This window comes from Pyrus communis, chromosome 11 (assembly GCF_041283825.1).
Source record: "Pyrus communis isolate YQ-2024b chromosome 11, ASM4128382v1, whole genome shotgun sequence".
In the NCBI taxonomy this organism is placed as follows: domain Eukaryota; kingdom Viridiplantae; phylum Streptophyta; class Magnoliopsida; order Rosales; family Rosaceae; genus Pyrus; species Pyrus communis.
The window spans coordinates 18,579,070-18,596,016 of record NC_142575.1 but is presented as its reverse complement, the minus strand read 5'-3'; the positions used below and the strand labels follow the sequence as shown (position 1 = coordinate 18,596,016).

General features: G+C 38.0%; 1 long non-coding RNA gene across 1 annotated transcript; it reads left to right on the top strand.

Moving 5' to 3' along the window:
* The first annotated feature begins 548 nt into the window (after nucleotides 1-548).
* LOC148692996 (uncharacterized) lies at nucleotides 549-2,294 on the top strand. The gene is made up of 4 exons (XR_015952838.1): nucleotides 549-630; nucleotides 731-892; nucleotides 994-1,067; nucleotides 2,109-2,294. It is a non-coding gene; the product is annotated as an uncharacterized LOC148692996 (long non-coding RNA).
* Nucleotides 2,295-16,947: the final 14,653 nt, after the last annotated feature.

Here is a 16,947-nt window from a genome sequence, read left to right as displayed (position 1 = left end):
AGCTATTGTATGAGTTTAGATGATTAAGTTGGTTGTTGGAATTTCGGGGACGAAATTCTATAAGGAGGGAAGGTTGTCACAACCCGTCCCGGAATTTTAATTCCGAGGACGTGAAGTTATGAAAATGCCCTTAAACGGGACTAAGGGGCGTAAAATATGTTGTAATTTGATGATTTGGGGATTGGGGAGGATCCCACCTCCCTCAAATCTCTCCCTCATTCCCGTGCCTTGTCTCTCTCTCTCTCCCAAGCTCTGTTCCTTCTTCTTCTTCCTTCAAAAACGTACGGACAACACACAAATCACCCAAACCTTGATGGATCGAAGGAACCAAGGGCATTTTCGGACTCGTGAAGCTCGTACGAGTGCAACCATACCATTTTCAGGTGAGAAATCCTTCGTTTTCATGTCGATTCGAGGTAATCCGATTTAGGTACTGTTCATGCAAACTTAAACTAGCGTGTTTTTGGACTTTTGAAGCTTGTAGATGTCTTAGTGAGGTCCTAAGGAAGCTCGGAGTACTTCGTTGGAGAAGTTTGGACGTAGGAACACGGAGAACGACAAGTTCAAAGTTTGGCCGGAGCTGTCGGGGCTTTTTCCGGCGAATCCATGGCGAGTTAGAGGTCAAGGCAGGTATGGATGTGTTCGTCTCGTCAATACCTTCATTTTGATATATAGTACGTCGAAAATGGTTAAGAAATGAAGAAGTTATGACACTTTGAAATTTACCCAGAAATTCCGGCAAAACACTATTTCCGGCGAAACCAGTCCGGCGACGCGAGGAAGAAGACGCGCGCGTGGGCAGCGCGTGAACAGGGCGCGTGGGGGCGCGTGAGAGCTCCAAATTGAGTTCTGAAAATTGTCACGCGTTCGTGACGTCGTGTAGATCACCGTGGTATATTCATACACCCAAATTGAGCAACGTATGAGAAAGTTATGGACGAATGTTTGGTGTATGCGCGTTAAATAACGTCAATTTGGTTACTTTTTGTATAGGTGAAAATTATACAGAGGAAGAATGTAACCAAGCTAGGGGAGGTTCAGGGACCTACGAGACGTCGATGTGATCAGTGAGTGGGCAGTTATTATTCAGTATATATATATATACATATGCTTGACGTATTTCCCAGAAACGTATTTTAAAAGAAATACGAATTAATTATCCTGTCATATATGCATCATATTTTAATATGTGCATTACCATAATTATGCATACTGTTGCATGGTGCTGAGGAGGCCCAGGTAAGCTACATTTGAAATACATTTGATATACGTATGAAATACATCATCACATGCATTAGTAGTGGCATACATTTATATATGTGTATTTGGTGCTGTGGACGCACAGGTAAGTGCCAGGTAAGTGGTATTCATGTTTGTATTCAGTAGTAGCTTGAGCATTTATTGAGCGTGGAGCTCTATTGATGTGAATTACGCTTGAGCATTTATTGAGCGTGGAGCTCTATTGATGTGGATTACGCTTGAGCATTTATTGAGCGTGGAGCTCTATTGATGTGAATTACGCTTGAGCATTTATTGAGCGTGGAGCTCTATTGATGTGAATTACGCTTGAGCATTTATTGAGCGTGGAGCTCTATTGATGTGGATTACGCTTGATCATTTATTGAGCGTGGAGCTCTATTGATGTGAATTACGCTTGAGCATTTATTGAGCGTGGAGCTCTATTGATGTGAATTACGCTTGAGCATTTATTGAGCGTGGAGCTCTATTGATGTGAATTACGCTTGAGCATTTATTGAGCGTGGAGCTCTATTGATGTGAATTACGCTTGAGCATTTATTGAGCGTGGAGCTCTATCTACAGCCGTACAGGTCACGTTAGGTGACTCCCGGCTGCTAGATTATATGTTATTGATGTGAATTACGCTTGAGCATTTATATTTGATTATGAGATTCTGTTATGGCATATTGTGGAGCATGAATGGCATACTATAAGAGCATGATTGACATATTTATACATACGTATATATGTTTATTTTCTGGGAAACTATATTTGTTTTACGGCGAGGGGTTAGTATATTCAAAGAGAAAAGAAGGTTTTGAATACGTACGTTTTGCTGACCCACTCAACTTTGTTTTGCGCCCCTCCAGGTTCAAGAATTGCAAAGGTGTGGTGACTACGAGGAAATTCAACGGTGTTCTGACAGAATGGACCAAATTAGGACTCACCTTTGGGTGTTTTATCTTAGAAATTGTATCTTTAAAGCTTCCGTACTGTGTAAATGGTTACGTCACTCTCACGTGACGGCCAGCATGCCCTCCTTCGGGACGGGGTGTGTCATATACCTTCCAACAATCGTCTCAGGGATTTCCAATGCACATGACAAGTTAAAAATCATTATTCCCACAGATTTTAGCCATCTTTACACTGAAGTACATTTTTAATCATAGTCACCACATACTAGTTCACAATTAAGCATTTAAAACCATGTTTTGAATGTAGTAACATGCCTTAGAGAATTCCCTCAATTCCTTACTAGATGTACTCTCGTTTTTCACACAGATTTTCTAACTTCACACCCTACACTAGTTATATGTGAGAAGATTGATGTAAACATGAAAACGAACACTCACATATATGTATCATAAAGAGAGCAATTTCTGGAGTTAATAAGCCTGTTTAGGTATGATCTCATGAATGGAATGCTACTACTTAGAAGCGAGAACCAGTGACACCATAAGCTTATACCAAGTTCAAACTCCACAAATTGAAACACATAACAATCAAGATAGAAGTCAAAGGGTTGTAACGAGGCTAGGCAATTGGCTAACAATGAAAGGTGAAGGATAAGCAAACATTCTTAAAGCAATAGTGAGCAAAGTATTGAATTAGGTACTTAGAATTCCCTTTAGAACGCAGAAGTCAACTTTGAACACCCAAGGGGAAGTCACAAAACTTCGGGCCATATTCAACTTTTTGGGCCCTTTCTTCAACAATCACACTTGTGAGTCCATTCTCACTTATTTTCACTCTTTTTCTTTCTTTTCTTCTTCTTTTTCTCACATTTTTTTTTTCTTTTTCCCGTGCCTCCTTTAAGACTTAGGCACATACATACACACCAAAATCCCTTCCCCCACACTTATTTTCTGCAACATATTAATCAAAAGGAATTCATTATCCGTCATGCTTACTATGCTTCAAGAACAAGGGTACGGATGGTCCTAATCTAGGCTAGGTGAGGGGTGATGTGGGTTAACAAAGAACATGGGCTAAACAAGGCTCAACGGGGTTAAAACTTACAACATATACGAAATATGGGAAGTAAGGCTATTTGGCTATGGTGGCAACTACACAACTTCATCTTGATATATGTTATGCAATTCAATGTCATGCTTTGAATGAAACGGATATAAGTTCTAGCATTTAGTTCTATCATGATACAATTGCATTCTAAGTAGCAACCAAGCAAGGATAATGAGATCATGCAACAACTTTAGAAAACAAAGAATCACAGAAAATAACTCTCCAAAGAAAGTAATGGCTCGAGTCTCACAGGGATGTAGCGTTATTATGAGTTTCTTCCTTCAAGCATGTTACAAAAACGAATTTTTCTTTTATGATTGCATGTGAAGTCATACATTATAACCATAACCAAGCATATACCAAGAGTAAATCAAACTTTCATCCATGTTTATAACTCTCTTTAACAGTCATGCAATTACAAACCAAATCCTTATCATTGTGTTGGAAGGTACCCTAAGACACAAACACACAAAAACGACTCAAAACACTCTTTTTAGGCTTTTTAAAACATGTTTTTCAACTTTTTATGTGATTTTCGAAGTTATAAAACAAAACATACTAAAAACACTCTAAGACAACTTAAAAACACCTTAAAACAGCAAGGAACAACATTTGAAGTAATGGGTGATAAAATCCCACGAATTTGCATTAAATATACTTAGTTACCCCCCCCACACTTAAATCAAACATTGTCCTCAATGTTTTAAGCATAGATTCACACAAAACATAAGTAAACTCACAAAAAGCACTTAAACATACTAAACATGGCAAAATGTAATTAACAAAGAGAAGAGTTTAGAGACGCAAATCTGGTTATAGAGTGTAAATTCCATCTTCTCCTTGGTAATTGCATTGAGGCTTTTGATCTTTGTGATTCCACAGGCTTACTCTTGAACTGGTTTCTGCCCATCGTTGATTTTCCTTTGTGCTACTTCTTGAACTGGGCAGCATGATGGTTCTTTTGGTCTCCCCCGAAGGTCTGAGCTTACCCCTTTGGTCTGTTTCTTTGTTCAATCTTTCCAATTCGTATTGAAAAGGGTTGGAGGATAACTCAGCCTAAGTTTGTCTCCACATGCTTCAATGTATCATTTTCACTTGCCTTACTCGCTCCCCTTTGCAGAAGTGGTCCCTTCTCTGGAAGTGTATCAACCGTTGAAGATGACTACTCGAGAGCAACGCTAGGTAAGCAATCAGGAATAGATTCCAGGCAGTTGGCTCCAGATCGGAAGACTGACTCCAAGTGCCGGCTGATTGCTTCTTTTACTTTGCCATGCGAGTAAGAACAAGGACAAAGAAAAAGACAGGGAAAGAGCATGATATGAGATACTTTTGCTTTTGACCTTGATGATATGAGATACCTTTGCTTTTGAAGAAGCGGTGAATGAATCAGCACACTTCAATCCGCCATTTCCTCCTGGGTCATCTGTACTCTAGGCATCTGGTATCATCTTTGGGGAAGAAGAAAGAATTGAGTATTTCGAAAGGCTTTGCTGGGAGTGCGCCCTCAGAGGTGAGGGAGAGTTGGGCATTTTCTTCAGGTTTGCCTTGCCATAAAAGACGAAGGTCGACATATATAGAAATAATATCAAGTGGTGGTACTGTTTTTTTACCCTTGTCGACAAACGTTTTGATCCCGCAAATCCGGCTTTTTGAAATAGTGGCGCCCCTTCGATTTCTGAACGACGCCTCTTCGATTTCTGAGCGGGCGCCCCTTCGATTTCTGAACGACGCCCCTTCTCTTTCTGAACGACACGTGGTAGTGCAGATGCGGCTTCTTTTGACAAAGCTGCACGCGTTTTCTGAAAAGCAGAGAAAGCGTCGCCGAACTTTGCGCTTGTCGGCTAAAGACGTGTAGTTGCGATGATGGCCTCCACGTGTTTTCAGCTTTGTCAGAAATCTTTTGACAAAGTTGAACGCGTCTTCTGAAAAGCCGAGAAAGCGTCGCCAAAATTACGCCGGAAATTCCGGCTTTTTGAATCGGTGGACGCGTCGCCTTGGCTTTTTTATTGAGCTATCGATCACCACAACAAACACACTCTGAAGATTTCCCATTCTTGAAAATCGACTCCGGCCCTTTGAAATTTAACTCCATCCCTTTTCTTTGAACACTTTTGAAAAATGGCAAACTCATCGAACCTTAGCTTGGAATTGAGCCTTAGCAGTGATACGGGCGCGCCGCGTCAAGGTAACGTATGGCGCCCTTCTTTCTTATCTTCTAACGGTCTTCTTACAGGTGAAGACTCCGTGATGCAGGACGCCACAACAGCTACAATAGTAGCTAGGAACCTCCTCACTCCAAAAGATAGTAGGCTGCTGTCAGGACGGTCTGATGAGTTGGCCGTTCAAGAGTCCCTCGCACTTAGTGTTCAGTGTGCGAGCTCTGTGTCCAACATGGGCCTACGCCTGCTTGCCCGCTCTCGTCAGGTGGAATCGTTGATGGCAGAGGTGGAAAGACTTAAGCAAGAGATCCAGCAACTTAAGTACGAGAATAGAAGTTTGCATGTGCTTGCAAATAACTATTCGTCGGGGATGAAGAGGAAGCTTGATGAGCTGCAAGAATCTGAGGGTCGAATTCACAGTGACCGTCAAAGGTTTGCGTCTTATCTCCAGAGGCACCTTTTTCCTGGGTCATCCAGCGCTTGGCCAAGTATTGAGGCCTGGAATGCTCTAGCTCCGATGCCTCCCGCTCCGATGGCTTCCGCTCCGATGCCTCCCGCTTCTATGCCTCCCGCTTCTGCGCCTTCCGCTTCTGCGCCTCGTAGTGGGGCTTCACGCAAACAACCTTTGTGAAGCTCCACCTTTCTCCATGTTTAGTATCTTTCTTTCATTTTTTTTTTTTTTTTTATTTATTTTTTTTTTTTTTTAACATAAATAAAATCAAACGGCATGGAATTGGTCCTTCAATGGAAGGTGATACTTGAAGTGAACCGGCATTGGTTTGAATTCTAATGTAGGTGCCTGATTCATAAAAAACAATAAGTTAGTATAAAATGTAATGGAATTTGAAAAAAATGACTTACTTGTTTTGTCTGACAAGAACTCAATGACAAACACCACTCCTTTGAAAGTTTCAGGGATATTGGACTTGGCCAGATTGCATGTGATGGTTATGACTTGTCCAATGTCATCAAATTCAACTTCTTTGGGCATTGTTGTCTCAAGTATATCCTCTTTGATGAATTCATGAAATTCCCTACTTTGCACCTTTGGAAGGTCTTCCAAGATGTCTTTTTCACTTTCTTCTTCCTTGGAATTCATGAACCTGCAAGGAATAGGGATATTAGGTGGAATGGGGTTAGAACTAATTGGAACAACCTTACTTGAATTAGATGGCGTAGGAGCAATAAGTGCTTCCAGCAAAGGTGCTTCAAATTCTCCCTTCGGTTTTACAATGGTTGAACTAGGGAGTTTGCCTTGGTCGCAAAATTGTCCTACGAACTCCGCGATCTGCCCAATTTGCTTTTCCAAGTGGTCCAACCTTTTGTCTTCTTGTCGAGCCTCATTGTCTTGATTTTGTGAGCCCTGCACCAAACAAATTAATTCGTTAAGCTTTTGATTATAATCTACTGACGAACTTAAGTTTTGTTGGGCATATTGAATATGAGGTTGTGGTGGCTGCCAATATCCTCCTTGTTGAGCATTTTGAGGTTCCCACCACATAGAGTTTGAATGATCACTCCAATCCGAATTGTAAGTATTGGAAAACACGTTATTCCTTGATTGAAGATTCAATATATCAACTCTTTGCATTTGAGACCTTTCCATGAGCTGTGACAAAAGAAAAGCATTATCAAGTGCCATGTTGTTCTTCTCTAGTATTTGAATTCAACAAACAAAACACAAATCAAAAACTAAAACTAAAATACATAACAGAAACAAACAATCCAAGAGATTAGCAAATTTGCTAATCCCCGGCAACGGCGCCAAAATTTGATGCGTGATTTATACGCACACAAATTAAACCCTCTTTTTGTCAATTGTAGTATAAGTATAAGTAGGGATCGTTCTGGACCGGGGATTAGGAGGGATTGTTAATCACTTGGATTTGACTCAAAAACATAAAAACAAAGTTAAAAACGTTCACAAAGACTCAAAGGACTCAAAACAAGTTCAAAAGACTCAAAACTGCCTAAAAACACTAACTAGGCAGTTTCTGACCTTAACCCCAATGTTGGACGAATTTAGGATTATGGCTTGATTCAAACGTAAAATAACAATATAAAACACTATACTAGACTCAAAGAATGCAAAACTAAACTTTAAAACACTAAAACAAACCAAAAGACTCAAACATCACCCAAAACACTCAAAACAGCCTTAAAATCACTTTCTGGGCAGTTTTGAGCACTTTGGTGAATTTGGACGAATTTTGGGAAATAAATTGAATCAAAACACTTTAAAACATAAACTAAACAAAGTCTAAACACTAAAGAACAAGAAAGTAAAGGGGGGGGTTAGGTTTTGACGAATTTAAACTAAAAGAACAGATTGTAAGTAAAAGCAAAATGTAAATGTGAATGTGTGATAGAATTGAATGGAATGAAGGCTAGCTAAGGGGTTCATCTCCATACATGTTATACTTGCATAATAAAATGATTTCCAATTGCATTTCAATAAACTATGATACTCAACACCCCAAGTTAACCGTGATGCACTAATTAACCTTCAAATCTTCCTAACGTTATTGAATTGGATGATGCATGCGACAATTCAAAACATTCCCCACAAGTCCTCAACATGAATGCATAGAAGAGGTACAAGCAAGAATCATTACGCTCTATGAAAATTATAAGTGTTGACGAGGCATTCGTTACTATGATTGCATGAAACTTATGCCAAGAATTTGTTTAACGCGATTGTTTATAAGCAACCTCCACTACTTGTGAATATAAGTTCGTAACTATTAGGTGAAACTCACTTATATTCTAGCGTCATATTCATGCATGAAAATTAAGCGCGCATTCTCAATAAACATACATAAATAAGTTATCAATCAAACGGTTAAACAAATTGAATCCACAACTTATGAAATGCAATTAGAAGTAATCAAATCAAAATGCAAGCATAAACATATATTTCGAATTCCCCCCTAGCCAAGGGGGGTTTAGTTGAATTTAAACATTGGAATCAAAGAAACACCTAAACATTCCAACAACTCAAACTTGAATTGTATGAACGTTTAGGCACTCTTCTCTTCCATTCCTCATACGTACAAAACAAAGAGTATTGAAATTAAACATTGAAATCAAAGAAACACCTAAACATTCCAACAACTCAAACTTGAATTGTATGAACGTTTAGGCACTCTTCTCTTCCTCTTCGTTGTAGCACAAGGTCTAAGGATAGTTTGATGGTGTGAATGGTTTGGGGAGTGGTTGGAGTGGCTGCAATGGAGGAGAAAAGTGTTTTGGTGGCTGCAATGAGGGTGTGGAGAGGTTTTGACGAATTTCTGGAATATGGAAGAGTGTATGAATGAAATGTGTATGCAATGGATGCTTATTTATAGGTGAAATGGGGGGAACATGACAGCTAGGAGGGAATGTGGCTGCATGTTTGAATGATTAAAGGATGCATGTGGGTTGGAATTGCATGTGCAATGAATATGTGGCTGCATGTGCAAGGGGACAATCTGAAAATGCATGTGAAAGCATGTGTTGGCTGCAATGATGAAATGGATGGGAGTGCATGTGGCTTAATTAATTAAAGGGAGTGCATGTGCAATGTTTTAAAGGATGGAATGCATGTGAATATGATGGAAATCTGATGGGAGATGGAATGGGATGTTTTGCATGTGAATTAAAGAGTAAATGCATGTGAATTAAAGAGTGAATGCATGTGCAATGACAGCTAGGTTGAATATGCATGTGGAATGGCTGATTTATTTGAAGATGCATGTGCAATGAAGTGGAATGACAGCTAGGTTATGATGATGAATGCATGTGGCTGATTTAATTGAATAGGAAAGCATGTGGATTTAATGGTTTAAAGGGTGAATGCATGTGGATGCATGTGTTGATGAATGGGATTAGGAAAGGTTTAAATGTCCTAAAACTAAAGGGAACAAGGTTCCAACACTTTGGTCTTCAATTAGGTCTTCAATTTCGTCCAACACTTTGGCTCCAAGCATAAGCTATCCATCCTTAGTCCAAAAGTGCTCCAAAAGTCTCCAAAATGCATCTTTTTGCTCCTTTAGCCCTTTGGACCTACAAACACACGAAAATAGCTTAAAGTACTAAAATAACTAAAGAAACATAACGTAAATGCACGAGAACAAGCCATTTAAGTCGCATGAATATGCTCCTATCAGCATGACATTGAATTGCATGACATATATCAAGATAAAGTTGTGTAGTTGCCACCATAGCCAAATAGCCTTACTTCCCATATTTCGTATTTGTTGTAAGTTTTAACCCCTTTGAGCCTTGTTTAGCCTATGTTCTTTGTTAACCCATGTTATCCTTACCTAGCCTAGAATAGGACCATCCATGCCTTTGTTCTTAAAGTATAGTGAGCATGACTTAAATGAATTCCTTTTTTGAGTTACATTATGCAAGAAAATGAGTGTGGGGGAGTAAAAGTTTGTTCTTACGTTTATATGTATGTTTTGAGATTCAAAAGAAAAAGAAGAAGAAAAGAAAGAAAAGGAGTGAAAATAAGTGAGAATGAACTCACGAGCGTTGATGGTTGAAGAAAGGGTCCAAAAAGTTGAATATGGCCCTAAGTTTTGTGTGACTTTCCCTTGGGTGATCAAAGTTGACTTCTGCATTCTAAAGGGAATTCTAAGTGCCTAATTCAATACTTTGCTCAATATTGCTTAAAGAACGTTTGTTATCCTTACGTTTCATTTTTAGCCAATTACCCCAAGCCCCGTTACAACCCTTGACTTCTATCTTGAGTGTTATGTATTTCAATTGTGGAGTTTGAATTTGATATGAGCTTATGGTGTCACTGGTTCTCGCATCTAAGTAGTAGCATTCCATTCATGAGATCATATCTAAACATGCTTATTAACTCCAGAAATTGCTTCCTTTGAAATACATATATGTGAGTGTTCGTTTTTATGATTACATCAATCTTCTCACGTATAACTAGTTTAGGGTGTGTAGTCAGAAAATCTGTGTGAAAAACGAGTACATATCTTGTAAGGATTTGAGCAAATTCTCTAAGGCATGTTACTACATTCAAAACATGGTTTTAAAATGCTTAATTGTGAAATAGTATGTGGTGACTATGATTAAGAATGTACTTAAGTGTGAAGATGACTAAAATCTATAGGACTAATGATTTTTTAACTTGTCATGTGCTTTGGAAATCCGTGAGACGATTGTTGGAAGGTGTAGGTGGTGTTTTGTTTGTTTTGTCTAGTTTCGTGTTCTTTTGATGTTTTGTTTTGCTCGAGGACTAGCAAAAGATAAGTGTGGGGGAGTTTGATAGGAGCATATTTAGGTGACTTACTTAGCTTGTTTTCGTGCATCTATGTTGTTAATTCATAGTTGTTTTAGTAGATTAAGCCATTTTCGTGTGTTTTTAGGTTCATATGGCTAAGGGAGCAAAAAGATGCATTTTGGAGCATTTTGGAGCAAAATTGGGCTTGGAATGGATAGCATATGATTGGAGCCAAAGTGTTGGACGAATTTGAAGGCCTTGTATTCACTTTGGACATAAAACAAAGGGCCTAGCCCATTCTCTCTTAAACCAACCCCAAGGCCATGCATTTCCTTCCAATTCCAAAACCCACAATCACTTCAAAAGCCATGCAAATCCATATTCAACACCCTAAACTACAACCATGCATCATTACACCACCTTCTCCATCTTTATTCCACGTGCATTCATTATAATTCACCCTAGCTACCACCATTCACACATACATGCACTTATTCTTTCATCATTGCACCACCAATTCAACACATGCATTCACACACCAACAACACTACCCATGCCGTGCATCCCCTTCCATTTTCTGCACCTTTCCTCCTTGCAATTCCACATGCATTCATCATCATAACCTAGCTATCATTCCACTCCTACCCATGCCATGCATAACCCACCTTCATCCCTTTAATTCACATGCTTTCCCAACACACAAATCAGCCACTCACATTCATTCACACACACTTCACACAAACAACAAGTCTAATCCGTGCATTTACCTTGCATTTCTAGGTTGTCCACTTCATCATATCAGCCACATATTCACCCACATGCACCCTTTAATCATTCAACCATAAAGCCACATGCAATCTCATTCATCCACCACACATTGCACATGCTTTCACAAGCTTTAACCAACAACAATACCACAACAACACACTACACAACACAAAGAACCATCCTGAAAACACATTGCCGTGCACTTCACATTGAAATTCCAGCATCTTCACATGTTTTTCCAGCTTTCCCTTTCATTTCTAGCTCTCATTCTTCATCATTGCAGCCACCTACATGCATTATTTATTAAACTCTTCATCATTGCAGCCAGAAAATCATCAAAAACTTCCCAAACACATGCACACACATGCAATTCCAGCACCAACAACAAGCCATGCCGTGGGATCCTTATGCTTTCCAGCTTTCACATGTTGTCCTAGCTGTTTTTCCATCATTCCTCCACACAAACACCTTAAACAAACAACCATATACACCTCCACTCCTCCTATAAATACCCTTGCATTCCCATCATTCAAAAAAACATCTCATTTCATACACAACACACCACAAACACACCACCAAACTTCCTTTGCCGTGGCTTCCCATTTCTCCCTTATAATCCAAACACCACTCCTCATCCATTTCCATAATTCCCCACTCCATTCCACATACACCTAAAGCCCTAAACATCTCCTTAGACCTTGTGCTACAAAAACGAGGAAGAGAAGAGTGCCTAAACGTTCATACAATTCAAGTTTGAGTTGTTGGAATGTTCAGGTGTTTCTTTGATTTCAAAGTTTAAATTCAATTCTCTTTGTTTTGTACGTATGAGGAATGGAAGAGAAGAGTGCCTAAACGTTCATACAATTCAAGTTTGAGTTGTTGGAATGTTTAGGTGTTTCTTTGATTTCAAAGTTATGAGGAACTAATCCCCCTTTAGCTAGGGGATGATTCGAAACTATGTTTATGTTTGCATTATGAGTTGATTAACTTTCGTTGGAATTTCATAAGTTGTTGATTCAATTTGTTTAACCGTTTGATTGATAACTTATTTATGTATGTTTATTAAGAATGCGCGCTTAATTTTCATGCATGAATATGACGCTAGAATATAAGTGAATTTCACCTAATCGTTATGAACTTATATTCACAAGTAGTGGAGGTTGCTTATAAACAATCGCGTTAAATGAATTCTTGGCACGAGTTTCATGCTCATCATAGTAACGAATGCCTCGTCAACACTTATAGTTTTCATAATGCTTAATGATCTTTGATTGTATCTTTATTGTGCTGTTCACGTAAAGGACTTTTGGAGAATGTTGTGAATTGCGTTGCGCTAACCCATCCAATTCATTAACTTAAGGAAAACTTGGCGGTTAATTTAAGCGGACCTAATTAACCCGGAGTGATGAGTTTCATAATTTATCGAAAGACCAACTGAGAATCAATCTTGTATGCAAGTGTAACATGTGTGGAGATGAACCCCTTGGCTAGCATCCATTCATTCCATTTCATCAATTTCATATTTACATTCTGTTTTAATTGCAATTTGTTCATTTAGTTTAATTTTGTCAAAACCTAAATCCCCCTTTACTTTAATGTCAAATTAGTTAGAAATCAATTTAGTTTGTGTTTTTAAGAGTTTTGAGTCTTTTGAACTTGTTTGAATCTTTTGGTTTGTTTTAGTGTTTTAAGCATTTAGTTTTGTATTCTTTGAGTCTAGTTTAGTGTTTTAAACTTTATTTTACGTTTTTGAGTCAAATCCAAGTGATTAACAATCCCTCCTAATCCCCGGTCCAGAACGATCCATACTTCTACTTATACTACAATTTGACAAAAAGAGGGTTTAATTTGTGCGCGTATAAATCTCGCATCACAAATTAAGTGTCGACCTTCAACCCACATACATAAACAAGTTCTTAATCAAAACAGAAAAGTAAACCACATTTAAAGTTCATGAATTCATAACTGGAGTAAATCAAATCATAACCAACACATGTCCATGGCTTCAAATTTGCCTCTAACTAAAAAGAAATTAGTTCCACATGTTTAAGATAATTGAACAACATCTTGGACTTGGAAAGCTTCTTTGTTGCTTCACTTGAGACCATTTGGATTTTGACTTTCCTTCATCAAGTAGGAAACCTTATTTGAGTAGGAATCTTCATTCTTCTAGGAATCCTAATTCAACTAGGAAACCCATTTTAACTAGGAATCCTAATTCAACTAGGAAACCCATCTTAACTAGGAATCCTAATTCAACTAGGAAACCATCTTCCATTTAGGGACTTTCCTACTTCAACTAGGAAACCTTGCTCAAGTAGGAATCCTTTTCTTCAAGTCTTCAATTTTGTCCATCCTCTTGGCTCCAAGCATATGATGTCCATTCCAAGCTCTAATTTGCTCCAAAAGGCTCCAAAATGCATCCTTTTGCATACTTTGCCCTTAAAACCTGAAAACACATAGAACTAGCTTAAAAGACTACTTTACTAAGGAAAAACACTATAAATGCACAAAAACAAGCTAAACTAAGGTGCGTAAATATGCTCCTATCAAATTCCCCCACACTTAGCTTTTGCTAGTCCTCGAGCAAAACAAAATGAAACAAAGTAAATAACCGAAGTAAAATGAGTAAAACACAACCTACACCTTCCAACAATCGCCTCAGGGATTTCCAATGCACATGACATGTTAAAAATCATCATTCCCACAGATTTTAGCCATCTTTACGCTTAAGCATTTACTTAATCATAGTCACTACTCATTAGTTCACAAATAACCAATTAAAACATGATTTTGAATGTAGTAACATGCCTTAGAGAATTTCCTCAATTCCTTACTAGATATGCACTCAATTTTCACACAGATTTTCTGACTACACACCCTATACTAATTATATGTGAGAAGATAGATGTAAATATGAAAACGAATGCTCACATATATGTGATGCGAGATTTATACGCGCACAAATTAAACCCTCTTTTTGACAATTGTAGTATAAGTATAAGTAGGGATCGTTCTGGACCGGGGATTAGGAGGGATTGCAAATCTCTTGGAAACTGACTCAAAAACGTAAAAACACAATATAAAACACTAAACTAGACTCAAAGAATGTAAAACTAAACTTTAAAACACTAAGACAAACCAAAGACTCAAAATGCTTTTAAAAACACAAACTAAAATGATTTCTAACTAAATTGACATTAAAGTAAAGGGGGATTTAAGTTTATACGAAAATTGAAATAACGAAACAAGTTAAATAAACTAGACAGAATGTAAATATGAAATTGATGAAATGGAATGAATGGATGATAGAATAGCTAAGGGGGTCATCTCCACATATGTTACACTTGCATAATAAAAAGATTTCCAATTACATTTCAATAAATTATGAAACTCATCACCCCGGGTTAATTAGGTCCGCTTAAATTAACCGTCAAGTTTTCCTTAAGTTAATGAATTGGATGGGTTAGCGCAACGCAATTCACAACATTCTCCAAAAGTCCTTTACGTGAACAGCACAATAAAGATACAATCAAAGATCATTAAACATTATGAAAACTATAAGTGTTGACGAGGCATTCGTTACTATGATGAGCATGAAACTTGTGCCAAGAATTCATTTAACGCGATTGTTTATAAGCAACCTCCACTACTTGTGAATATAAGTTCATAACGATTAGGTGAAAATCACTTATATTCTAGCGTCATATTCATGCATGAAAATTAAGCGCGCATTCTTAATAAACATACATAAATAAGTTATCAATCAAACGGTTAAACAAATTGAATCAACAACTTATGAAATGCAATTAGAAGTAATCAATTCATATTGCAAATATAAACATAGTTTCGAATCACCCCCTAGCTAAAGGGGGTTTAGTTCCTCATAACTTTGAAATCAAAGAAACACCTAAACATTCCAACAACTCAAACTTGAATTGTATGAACGTTTAGGCACTCTTCTCTTCCATTCCTCATACGTACAAAACAAAGAGAATTAAATTTAAACTTTGAAATCAAAGAAACACCTAAACATTCCAACAACTCACACTTGAATTGTATGAACGTTTAGGCCCTCTTATCTTCCTCGTTGTTGTAGCACAAGGTCTAAGGTGAGGTTTGGGGGATTATGGAAATGGATGAGGAGTGGTGTTTGGATTATAAGGGAATGGATGGGAAGCTCACGGCTAGGGAAGGGAGAATGTGTTTGTAATGTGTTGTGTATGAAAATGAGATGTCCATGAATGAATGAATGCAAGGGTATTTATAGGAGTAGTGGAGGGAACATATGGCTATGTCATTTGTAGGTGAAGTAGGTGGATGTTGTAGGTGAAGTAGGTGGATGTTGTAGGTGAAGTGGATGTTGTAGGTGAAGTAGGTGGATGATATGTTAAGTGATAAGTGATAAGTGATATGATATGTGGTTATGATATGATAAGTGGTTAAGTGGTGATGATAAGTGATAAGTGATTAAGTGGTATGATATGTGGTGATGATAAGTGATAAGTGCATGTGGGTTAACTAATGAAGGAAATGCATGTGCAATGACAATGTGTTAGAATGGATGTGTGTTATGCATGGCATGATTGGGATTAGGAAAGGTTTAAATGTCCTAAAACTAAAGAGAACAAGGTTCCAACACTTTGGCTTCAATTAGGTCTTCAATTTCGTCCAACACTTTGGCTTCAAGCATAAGCTATCCGTCCTTAGCCCAAAAGTGCTCCAAAAGTCTCCAAAATGCATCTTTTTGCTCCTTTAGCCCTTTGGACCTACAAACACACGAAAATAGCTTAAAGTACTAAAATAACTAAAGAAACATAACGTAAATGTACGAGAACAAGCCATTTAAGTCGCATAAATATGCTCCTATCAAATACCCCCACACTTAGCTTTTGCTAGTCCTCGAGCAAAACAGAAAAACAAAACAAAAAGAACAAAACACAACCTACACCTTCCAACAATCGTATCAGGGACTTCCAATGCACATGACAAGTTAAAAATCATTATTCTCACAGATTTGAGCCATCTTTACACTTAAGTACATTCTTAATCATAGTCACCACATACTAGTTCACAATTAAGCAATTAAAACACATTTCAAATGTAGTAACATGCCTTTAGAGAATTCCCTCAATTTCTTACTAGATGTACTCTCGTTTTTCACACAGATTTTCTGACTACACACCCTACACTAGGTATATGTGAGAAGATTGATGTAAACATGTAGACGAACACTCACATATGTTATAATAAGGAAAGCATTTTCTGGAGTTAATAAGCATGTTTAGATATGATCTCATGAATGGAATGCTACTACTTAGACGCGAGAACCAGTGACACCATAAGCTCATACCAAGTTCAAACTCCACAATTGAAATACATAACACTCAATATAGAAGTCAAAGGGTAGTAACGGGGCTAGGGTATTGGCTAACAATGAAAGGTGAAGGATAAACAAACATTCTTAAAGCAATAGTGAGCAAAGTATTGAATTAGGCACTTAGAATTCCCTTAAGAACGCAGAAGTCAACT